We start from the raw sequence: 12,542 nt of genomic DNA on the forward strand, positions 1-12,542 counted from the left end.
ATGTGATGGGTTACATTTATTGATTTGTGTATTTTGAACCAGGCTTGCATTCCAGGGATGAAGCTGACTTGATCATAGTGAACAAGCTTTTTAATGTGCCACTGGATTTGGTTTGCCAGTATTTTATTGAGGATTTTCGCACTGATGTTCATCAGGGATTTTGACCTGAAATTTTCTTTTTTTGTTGTGTCTCTGCCTGGTTTTGGTATCAGGATGATGCTTGCCTCATAAAATGAGTTAGGGAGGAATCCCTCTTTTTCTGTTGTTTGGAATAGTTTCAGAAGGAATGATACCAGCTCCTCTGCATACTTCTGGTAGAATTTGGCTGTGAATCCATCTGGTCCTGGGCTTTTTTTGGTTGGTAGGCTATTAATTACTGCCTCAATTTCAGAACTTGTTATTGGTCTATTCAGGGATTCGACTTCTTCCTGGTTTAGTCTTGGGAGGGTGTATGTGTCCAGGAAGTTATCTATTTCTTCTAGATTTTCTAGTTTATTTGCATAGAGGTGTTTGTACTATTCTCTGAGGGTAGTTTGTATTTCTGTGGGATCAGTGGTGATATCCTGTTCATCATTTCTTATTGTGTCTATTTGATTCTACTTTCTTTCTTCTTTATTAGTCTGGCTAGTGGTCTATTTTATTAATCTTTTTAAAAAACCACCTTCTGGATTCATTAATTTTTTGAAGGGTTTTTTGGTCTATTTCCTTCAATTCAGTTCTGACCTTAGTTATTTCTTCTCTTCTGCTACCTTTTGAAGTTGTTTTCTCTTGCTTCTCTAATTATTTTATTTGTGATGTTAGGGTATCAGTTAGAGATCTTTCCTGCTTTCTCCTGTATTTAGTACTATAAATTTTCCTCTAAACACTGCTTTAGCTGTGTCCCAGAGATTCTGGTATGTTGTGTCTTTGTTCTTATTGCTCAAAAAAGTTATTTATTTCTGCCTTAATTTCATTATTTACCCAGGAGTCATTCAGTAGTAGGTTGCAGTTTCCTTGTAGTTATGTGGTTTTGAGTGAGTTTCTGAATCCTGAGTTCTAATTCGATTGCACTGGAGTCTGAAAGACTGTTAATATTTCCATTCTTTTGCATTTGCTGAGGAGTGTTTTACTTCCAATTATGTGGTCAATTTTAGAATAAATGCAACATGGTGCTGAGAAGTATGTATATTCTGTTGATTTGGGGTGGAGAGTTCTATAGATGTCTGTTAGGTCCACTTGGTCCAGAGCTTAGTTCAAGTCCTAGATAGCCTTGTTAATTTTCTGTCGCCTTGATCTGTCTAATATTGACAGTGGGGCGTTAAAGTCTCCCACTATTATTGTTTGGGAGTCTAAGTATCTTTGTAGGGCTCTTAAGAACTTGCTTTATGAATTTGGGTGCTCCTGTATTGGGTGCATATATATTTAGGATAGTTAGCTTCTTGTTGAATCTGATGATTATGTGTCTTGCAGTTGCTCTTCTCAAGGGGTATCTTTGTGGTGTTCTCTGTATTTCCTGAATTGGAATGTTGACCTGTCTTGCTAGGTTGGGAAGTTCTCCTGGATAATACCCTGAACTGTGTTTTCCAACTTGGTTCCATGGAACCATTCTCCCTGTCACTTTCATGTACACAAATCAAACGTAGGTTTGGTCTTTTCATATAGTCCCATGTTTCTTGGAGGCTTTGTTCATTCCTTTTCATTCTTTTTTCTCTAATCTTGTATTCTTGTTTTATTTCATTAAGTTGATCTTCAATCTCTGCTATCCTTTTTCTGCTTGATCAATTCAGCTGTTGATACTTGTGTAGGCTTCACGATGTTTTTGTGCTGTGTTTTTCAGCTCCACTGAGTCATTTATGTTCTTCTCTAAACTGATTATTCTAGTTAGCAGTTCCTGTAACTTTTTATCAAGGTTCTTAGCTTCCTTGCACTGGGTTAGAACATGCTCCTTTGGCTCAGAGGACTTTGTTATTACCTACCTTCTGAAGCCTACTTCTATTGATTTGTCAAACTCACTCTCCATCCAGTTTTGTTCCCTTGCTGTCAAGGAGTTGTGATCCTTTGGAAGAGAAGAGTCATTCTGGTTTTTGGAATTTTCAGCCTTTTTGCACTGGTTTTGGCCGAGACCAGTTCAGTCAGGGAGACCCTAACCCAGCAGCACTAGAGGTATTAAAGACACACACACAGAAATATAGAGGTGTGGAGTGGGAAATCAGGGGTCTCACAGCTTTCAGAGCTGCGAGCGTGGAACAGAGATTTACCCACGTATTTATTAACAGCAAGCCAGTGATAAGCATTGTTTCTATAGATTACAGATTAACTAAAAGTATTCCTTATGGAAAACAAAGGGATGGGCCGAAATAAAGGGATGTGTTTGGCTAGTTATCTGCAGCAGGAGCATGTCCTTAAGGCACAGATCACTCATGCTATTGTTTGTGGTTTAAGAATGCCTTTAAGTGGTTTTCTGCCCTGGGTGGGCCAGGTGTTCCTTGCTCTTATTCTGGTAAACCCGCAACCTTCCAGCATGGGCATCATGGCCATCACGAACATGTCACAATGCTGCAGAGATTTTGTTTATGGCCAGTTTTGGGGCCAGTTTATGGCCAGATTTTGGAAGGCCTGTTCCCAACATGTCCCCCTTCTTTGATTTGTAAAGTGATAAAAGCAAAGGCAGCTTTGTCATAGTGAGCTACTTCTTGCAGGAGTCAGGATCCACATCTGCACACTATACAAAGACAAACAACACAGATTAAAAGCACAATTGTTATTGAAATCACAGCATTTCCACATGTTTTTGTCCATTTTAATGGATTACTAGCTGCTAATCTGTCTGCAGCTCCTTCAAGCACTACAGTTCCTGGCATTAAGGTCAGGTGTGCCTGGGATGCTTTAAATATTTGTTCTTTTAATTTTGCAATATCCAAAGACAAGTTTGTAGAGTGTCCTTCTAGATGCTTTTTTATTATTTCCCAAATTTTTATCTTATTAAGAGCTATTAATAGTTTCCACAAATCCTTATGTTGAGCTCCACAAATCTTTATGTTGAACCATAGGCACCTGTGGGAATCTCCTGGTCTGTGCATTGTGAAGACCATGGGAAAAGTGTGGTATCTGGGCCAGATAGCACCGTTCCTCACTGGACAGTCCCTCACAGCTTCCCTTGGCTAGGAGAGGGAGTTCCCTGACCCCTTCAGCTTCCTGGGTGAGTTAATGACCCACCCTGCTTCGGCTCACCCTCCGTTGGCTGCACCCACTGTCTAACCAGTCCCAGTGAGATGAACTGGGTACCTCAGTTGGAAATGCAGAAATCACCCACCTTCTGTGTTGGTCTTGCTGGAAGCTGCAGATGGGAGCTGTTCTTATTCGGCCATCTTGCCCAGGAATCCGTATGTACATACGTAACTGTAGCTTTTCTCCAAGAAAAATTTTTATTAACTTTAAAAAAAATTTTTTATTTAGGGACAGGGTCTCATTCTGTCACCCAGGCTGGAGTACAGTGATGCTATGATAGTTCACTGTAGCCTTGAACTCCTGTGTTCAAGTGATCCTCCCATCTCAGCCTCCTGAGCAGCTAGGACTCCAGGCATGTGTCACCACACCCAGCTAATAAATTTGTATTAACTTTAAAAATTGTAAATAATTATACATGTATCTGGTAAAATTTCCAATAGTACCAAAGTGTATAGAATTAAAAGTAATCTTCCTTCCAACCAAAATTATCAATCTTCCTCCCAAGGATAACTGCAGTTATTGGTTTCTTACATATCATTTCAAAATAATCGTATTATGTATAAGCATATGTATGCTATATATTATGTTATACATTCTTCACCCAAATAGAAGTATCCTATATAGTCCATTGTATTTTTTATTTACTTTCACTTGATAATATATATTGGAGCTCTTTTCCTATGAATCCATGTAGTTTCACTCCATTCTTTCTATTGACTGCATAATATTCCATTTTATAGATGAACCATAATTCAATTAGTCCCCTGTTCATTGACACACATGTTTTCCAAAATTATTTAGCTATTTTAGGCTGGGTGCAGTGGCTCACGCCTGTAATCCCAGCACTTTGGGAGGCCAAGGTGGGCGGATAACTTGAGGTCAGGAGTTTGATGCCACCCTGGCCACCATGGTGAAACCCCATCTCTACTTAAAAAATACAAAAATTAGCCAGGCATGGTGGTGGGCACCTGTCGTCCCAGCTACTCAGGAGGCAGAGACAGGAGAATCACTTGAACCCAGGAGGGGAAGGTTGTAGTGAGCCGAGATTGCGCCACTGCGTTACAGCCTGGGAGATAGAGCAAGACTCTGTCTCAAAAAAAACAAAAACAAAAACAAAAATTATTTAGCTATTTTAAGCAGCACAGCCTTTAATAGAGTTGTACATATATCTTTGAACACATGTGAATATTACTATTAGATAAATTCCTAAAAGCATAATTTTTAGGCCAAAGGTATGTGCATTAAAAATTTTGGTAGATGTGTTTCAAATCACCCACCAAAGACATTGTACTAATTTACATCCTCACTGTACTAATGTAGGGAATGCTAGTTTTATTAAATCCATGTCAGTATGGCATATTATCAAACTGGGATTTTTAATTTACCTGTAGGTGAAAAATTGTAACTGGAAGATTGGAAATTGGAAACTGACTGTTACCATCCATTCCCATTTTTACGTTGTGTTTTTTCCTAAGCATTCTTCCAGAAATGGTTAATGAGTTAACAGAGGATAACAAGACGTTATCTAAAATTCGTTTCTTATAAGTTATTTGTCATTAGTATCTTTAAAAACACAGATTCCCTTCCCCCTAACTTAATAAGCATGTATGGGAAGCTTTCTAAATGCAGAGCTGTACATTCTGGCTCTGGAGGGACAAAAAGATTAACTGGATAAAGGGTCTATCTGAGAGCTCACAATTTAATGGGAAAAATGCAAACAAAAAGACATGCTCTTAAAATATTCTAAGAGCTGTAGGGGAGCATAAGAGGTGCAAGGGATTACTTTAAACAGATTGAACAGGGAAGGCTTAACAGGGTAGGTGCAGTATGTCCTTGAGGGATAGAGTATTAGTTTTCTAGGGCTGTTGTAACAACCTATATGCCACAAACTGGGTGACTTAAAATAGCAGAAACTTATTGTTGAGATGGAGCAGGGATGCCTCTTAGAGGCCTGCCAGGTACCCCCTTCCCAAGCATGGAAATAAAGGAAAATTGTGGGTTCCTTCAAGGCAAATTGCAGGCATCTAGCTAGCCCTGAGAAGTAAATGAACAACTTGATAAGTGAGAAGGTGACAATAGCTTAAAACAATAGCTAAAGAAGTTGTAGTCACGAGATGCTTTGTTCCTTATGGAAACTAAGGATAACATCTTCACATATGTCCCTGAGTTGTTTTTCAGAAACTCAGATCCCCATGAAGTGGATCTGTCGGCCTGTAGATCTCAGACAAGGGGGAACTGAGGACTGAACTCTGACCACTGTTCTTTGTTTTAAATTCCTTCCTGAGGGGCCTGGAGGAAGTCATGCCCACAGACCAGACCTAAACATTCCTTTCTGTTGACCCCAAGTTTTTAGACAAAACTTTGCTTCCATAACCAGTCTTTGAATCCACCTATTACCTGTAAGCACCCCTGCTTCAAGATGTCCCACCTTGTTAGGCCAAACCAATGTATAACCTCAATGTGTTGATTTACAAGTTTGTCTGTAACTTCTGCTTTCCTAAAATGTATTCCTGCCTTTAAAAACCCTTGCCTGTAAGCCATTGAGGAGGTCAGGTCATAAGCATGAGCTGCCTGATTCTCCTTCTTGGTGCCTTGAATAAATTCCTGTCTTTCTCACACTACAAAACCTCAGTGTGGATGTTTGGCTTTACTGTGCCAGGAAAGTGGACCCTGTTCAGTTTGGTAACATTGTCTCACAGTTCTGGAGGCTATAAATCCAAAATCAACGTGTTGGCAGGGCCATACTTTCTGAGGCAGAATCCTTCCTTGCCACTCCCTAGCTTCTGGTGGTGGCTGTCAATCTTCATTGCTCCTTCACTTGCTGCTGCATCAGTCCAATGTCTGCTTCCATCATTGATGGCTGGCTTTACATCATCTTCCCTCTGTGAGTGTTGGTGTCTGTGTCCAAATTTCCCCCCTTTTTATCAGAACACCAGTCATATTGAATTAGAACCCTCCCTAGTGACCTCATCTTAAGCATCCGTGAAGACCGGATTTCCAAATAAGTACATTCATAGGTAGTGGGGGTTAAGACTTCAACAAATCTCTGGGAGAACACAATTCAACCGGTAACAATGGGTAAGATTTTTTATTTTTTTCTTTTTGAGACAGGGTCTTGCTCTGTTGCTCAGGTTGGAGTGAAGTGGCATAATCATAGCTGACTGTAGCCTCAAATTCCTAGGCTCAAACAATTCTCCCATTTCAGCCTCCCAAAGCGCTGGGAGCCACTGTGCCCAGCCAAGATTTCAATAAAAGAGAATAGGGAGCAGTTGGTGGAGCATAGGTATTCTAGGAGAAAAGAATAAGATGAAGACTTATCAAGAAGTACAGGACATGTCCAGAAAATATCAAGTACTTTGTCTAGTATTGTGAGCAAGAGCATATTGCAAGTGAGGGGGCTGTGGAAGACAGCTTTGTGTCCATTTGCTCTCTGGGGAACAGGCAACCACTGAAACTTTCAATCGGGGTGCATAGTTTAATCACTGTGCCTTAAGGATATTACTCTGCGCTGTGTGGATGATGGATTGGATGGGGTAACTAGTGAAGGCAGGAGCACCAGAGAGGAAACTATTGTAGCTGCTTCCAAGAGGTCAGGCAGCAAACCTTGAACTTCTAGTCTGTGGGTTATGACGTGTGCACTCATCTTCATCCTCAGACCCTCTACCACTGGGGCATGAAAGGGCTGCTTGCTTCCGATTTGCAAATTCCCACAATCCAGATGGATCTCTCTTTCCCATCAGAAGAATTGTTCGAAATATACTCCTATATTTCTTTATCTGACTGGGTTGCTTTATAAGTTGCATTGTTGCACGTTGCCAAAGGTTATGCATGTTGCTTGCTCTAAAAGAGACCCGGGAGTTGTTTATGACTCTTTGGAAGGCCTTTCTTTTTGCTTTTTTCCTTAGCATTTTCAGATAGACTCGCCAAAACATCTTGAACCAGAAAACGAAATTTGAAAAGAGTCTTCTCCTTTAAGTTCTTAAGAGCTTTTCTGCACCTTTACTTCAAAAGAGCGTATAAAAGTGGGTTAATGGCTGAATTAAGCAGTGCCGGCCAGGCAGATATTGTCTGCATCTGCGGAGGAAGCGTCCACCCACTGTTTACCATTGTGCTTGCCTGCGATATGCTTACAATTATGTAGGGGATCCAGCAACAAAAGAAAATAAAAGTCACCAGAAATAGATGAAAGGTACCATTGTATTCAGGAGCGGGGTGGTGCTCATTTCAAAATCTTCTGTTTTCTGCTCTGAGGAGCAGAGGAGCTGGATAGGTGTATAGTATCAGCCATAGTCTAAGACTGAATAAATAGCGTTGCTATCTGGGACTGTTTCTCTCGAGATCCTTGAATACATTTAGAATCTTCTTAGCACTTCTTTGCAGAGAAAGCTTTTGTCTTTATCATTCTCAGCAATTGACTTTCAATACCCTGTAGCCAATTGGCTTGCTCCCTATCTATGTCTGGTGCATAAACCTAACATGATGTACCAACACACAGAGAGGGAACGAGAAGAGCAAGATGCCTTAAGCCTGATGGGTTAGCCTGAATGCCCAGTGTTGCAGGTAGCTGCCTAATATTTAAAAGGCTATCGTGTTACAAGGAGGAAACTTTGACAAGGCAACTTACATTCAGATCCAAATCCTGGTGCTATAATTGTTTTAAAGGTACCCCATGTGCTGTGTCAAACACCATACATCTACCTGTAAACATTGTAGCTGATGCATATGCTCAAGATATACACTAGAGCAAAAAGCTATTGACCAGATAAGCTGAAGCTTTCTACGTTCTAACTGACAAAACAGGATTTCTAATCACAAGGTGGTCCTGGTATCAAAGCTGAGTTCAAAACATAAAAACTAAGCTAAAAATGTTTGTATCAAGATTAGGGATGCTAGATTATAATACGCTTTTGAAATGCAATGTTATAAATTCTAACCTTGCATGTATTCATTTCCCTCTGGAAGAGTAGATACCAGTTTTTTTCAGAGAGTAATTTGACTTTAAGATCAAAATGACTTTTATAGACACTAATTTACAGTTTATTCATTTATTCAACATTTTTAGCACCTTACGTTGGTAGGAGGTAAAGTACCCCATAAGCTATTCAATTATCTTTTAAAATAAACAAATATATGAATGCCTTAACAACAAATATCAGGGTAGGAAAATTTATAGAAGCAATGCTTTTTAAAAACTGTAAATAATAACCATGCTGCATTATCCTTGCATTCAAGAAGGTTAGGAAATATTCCTTTTAACATCTTCTTTCCCTTAAAATGTAATAATAGGAAAGAAAACCATTTGGGACTACTTTTTCTTAGTATTATGTGTACTCAGGAAATAAATACATTTATTTAAAGAAGTATATGTATATATGTGTATATATACATTTATACACATAGAACTATTTTAATAGCAATAACTAAAATGAAATTTATAGAAAAATCATTTTGATTTTACCTTTTTTTCTTGTCTTCCTCCTTTTCTTTGATTTCTTTCTTTTTATTTTCTTTCCTGATTTTAGTTGTTTTCTCTTTTATTTCCATCTTCTCTTGTTAGAGTTTCTTCCTTTTCTCCTTTCCTTGCTTGTTTCCTTTTCACTTTTCCTTTTTTCCTTCCCCATCACATTTTATAAATACCATTTAATATGCAAGATAATTAGTAAATATTTCATTAAATGTTAAACACATATTAGTTATCAAATACTTTTATATAAAACTTCCTAAAAACCTATGCTGTAGCAATGATAGGAATGAAACTCATTAAGAAATTGTTTGTTCTTTTTCTCATTGTGCATAAAGTTTGCAGATAAATGACTCCATCTTTCTTATTCAAATTCCAGTATGTGAACATAAAAGGAAAATACAAAATTACTATATAATCAAAATGAATTTTAATGAGAATTTAGAAGAAAACACACAGCTTCAGTGATATTGTTTCTCTTACTTCCATATTACCAAAGACAACACAACTGGCAAAATATTTGCCCATATATGTCAACCTTGGTTCACAGGAATATGGACATTGCAGAATTTAAATGCTTGGTGACAAGAAATATGACAATCACAAGAAAGGGTTTTTCTAAGGAAAAATGCTACCTGCAGATCAAAGTAAAACATTTGAGATGCTAGCAAAGCATGATAACTTCAAAGGTTGTTCTCTGAACAGCTGCGAATCTGCTTTAGGTATAAAGCTTGCAAGAACTTGAGCATCCTGAAAACATTCCAGATTAACTTCCCAGTTTGACAGAAAGTTAATTGCTTTCTGGCCCTGAAAGGGATGATAGTGTGAAAGCTAAAGTTCAGAAATCAATTTCTAAAATATGTCTTTCTTGGAGAATCTTTTCTTACATAAAAGTATGACTAGATCCTGAATACTTTGTTCAGGAATTGAGTTTAATAAACAACCAATATTTAAATAAAGGAAGAATGGCAGGCAGAGATGAGATTCTCATTTGTAAATTCATTAAATACCAGAGGTTACACCAGTAAAAACTAATGCTCTTTCCTTAAGTGTTTGCTGCTCAGAACACTCGCCTACTCTCTATCTCTTTCATTTACTTTTGATCAAATTGCATCAAGGCTGATTGATTATCATCTTCCCTCTAACTGCTAACTTTCTGAGACTCCTTCATTATGCTCCAAGGAGGACATATTTATTACAAATAGACTGGGGTGCAGATGAAGTATTGTGCAAAATTGATATTTCAATACAAGCACAATATGCTTTTGTATTGAAGTGGAATGAACGTTAATCCCTCTTTGTGCATTCACATTATTTTCTCTCTTCTTTTCCTTTATCTTAGTGATACCATTTTTTCCTTCTACAGACCTCAAAAGTTATTGCCCATGCTGTGACCAGCATGTACCTACTAAGATTTGCAGGCTTCTTTTCCTACATGGATCCCTTTCTGCCAAATGTAATTCTGTGTTTAATGTACATTGAGGCTTTCTTCTCCCTCACTTTCACATTATGGTACAACTCATAAATTTCCCAACACTAATTCATTAATGAGGTAAATTGTTCTCATGATGGTTTATCGACGAGCATCAAAGATCTATCCTATTGCTTGTTTAGGGCTGGCTTGAGACCTCTCCTGTGTTAAGAAAACTTTTGAAGAGTAGAGCCATGTTGTGCCCACCTGGGCATTAGCAAGGAAGTGAAACAGGGCCACCCTATGGGCAGGATTCCGTCTTCTGAGGCTGGGTCAGAGCCCTGCTCAATTCCAGCTGAGAGGATCCATCATTCTCCCCTTCATTCTCAAGTAAATCCAGAATGAATTGCATGTCCTATTTTTGTGTAATGTTTAATCATCACAATACCCAAGGTAGGAAAAGTAAAGATGTAATCAATCAGCATCACCTTCCAAGGGAAAAATGATTTATAAGAGGAAGATGAGCTTTAAGGCACTTTCCAGCATTATAAATCACTGTCTTAAGCGTCTGTATTTGTAACTGTGCTTAAAATGTTTATCAGGAAAAAACTGTATGCTGTATCTGTAAATGGGATAATAATAGTTCTTATGTCATATGGTTATAATGAAGATTAAATGAGATAATTCTTGTAAAACACTTAACATAGTGCCTGTGTTAGTACTCAAAAATAGTACTAGTTATTAGTATTAGCTATTAGTTAGTATATTGTCCACTAGACCACACTTGCTCACTATTTTATACAAAAGTCACATAAAGCTAGGCAGTGTTGTAAGTGTTTAAACTAAACAATAAGTAATTTTTAAAGAGGCGTGTGTTTTTCTACCGAAATTTGTTATTTAGTTGTTTTTCTTAAACACTGATATTTGGTGAAGAAAATAGGTTGTCACTTTTAGGTACCCAATTTTTTATATTACATTATTACCAATAATGTGCTGTCCTGATCTTGAGATTGAGAGTTAGAACTGAAGATGAAGCAAGGAATAAAAATTACAACATAAATAATTTTTACTTTCCTCCTTTTATCTCACTTTTTAATGTGAAACCATACAAATACGATCCTATTCTTCCATTCCAATAATGGTGAGGAATCTCAGAAATCAATGAAATGTACAAGAAGGTACATTGTGAGATGTGTTTCTGGTTGTGATGTCCTGACAACCCATGGCTGTGATATTACTCCCCTTGGACACAGGATTATTTTTTGCCTACTAAGTACTGTGGCCTAAGAATATACGAACCTAATCTTTAAACACTTTCACTGTTTTTATATTCCTTAAAAAACAAACCAGAAATATGCAGTCTAATATACTGCTATTGAGAGTCTACCTTGATACGACGTATTTGGAGATCTATTAAAACTTGCCGGGCGTGGTGGCTCAAGCCTGTAATCCCAGCACTTTGGGAGGCCGAGACGGGCGGATCACGAGGTCAGGAGATCGAGACCATCCTGGCTAACACGGTGAAACCCCGTCTCTACTAAAAAATACAAAAATCTAGCCGGGCGAGGTGGCGGGCGCCTCTAGTCCCAGCTGCTCGGGAGGCTGAGGCAGGAGAATGGCGTAAACCCGGGAGGCGGAGCTTGCAGTGAGCTGAGATCCGGCCACTGCAGTCCAGCCTGGGCAACAGAGCAAGACTCCGTCTCAAAAAAAAAAAAAAAACCAAAAAAAAAAAACTTTAAGGCCGGGCGCGGTGGCTCACGTCTGTAATCCCCGCACTTTGGGAGGCCAAGGTGGGTGGATCACTTGAGGTCAGGAGTTTGAGACCAGCCTGGCCAACATCGTGAAACCCCATCTCTACTAAAAATACAAAAATTAGCTAGGCGTGGTGGCGGTACCTGTAATTCCAGCTACTCGGAGGCGGAGACAGGAGAATTGCTTGAACCCAGGAAGCAAAGGTTGCAGTGAGCTGAGATTGTGCCACTGCACTCCAGCCTGGGCAAAAGAGGGAGACCCTGTCTCAAAAAAATAATAATAATAAATTTAAAAAATAAAACTTTAAGTGTGCATACTCTCCAATCCTGCAATTTCACTTATAGAAATTTTCTCTGCAGAAATACTTGTACAAATGCACAAAAACATATGTATTAGGATGTTTTCTAAAGCACTATTTATAAGACAATACTGTCCCCAACTCAAAAGTCCATCAGTAGTGGTTAAATACGATGCATTCTGATAGTAGAATACTATGCAGTTGTTAAAAAGGCTAAACTAAATGTTAATAGAAAAAAAATGAAGGAATGGACACCAAATCACTGAGTGGTTTTTCTCTAGGAGAGATATTATGGGGGATTTTTTATTTATTTTTTCCATTATATGTCTTACTAATAGTTGAAATTTCAAAATAAGAATAAATTGCTTTTGTTAGCAGGAACAGATACACACACACATACACACATTTATATA

Source organism: Macaca nemestrina, chromosome 7 (assembly GCF_043159975.1).
Source record: "Macaca nemestrina isolate mMacNem1 chromosome 7, mMacNem.hap1, whole genome shotgun sequence".
Classification (NCBI taxonomy): domain Eukaryota; kingdom Metazoa; phylum Chordata; class Mammalia; order Primates; family Cercopithecidae; genus Macaca; species Macaca nemestrina.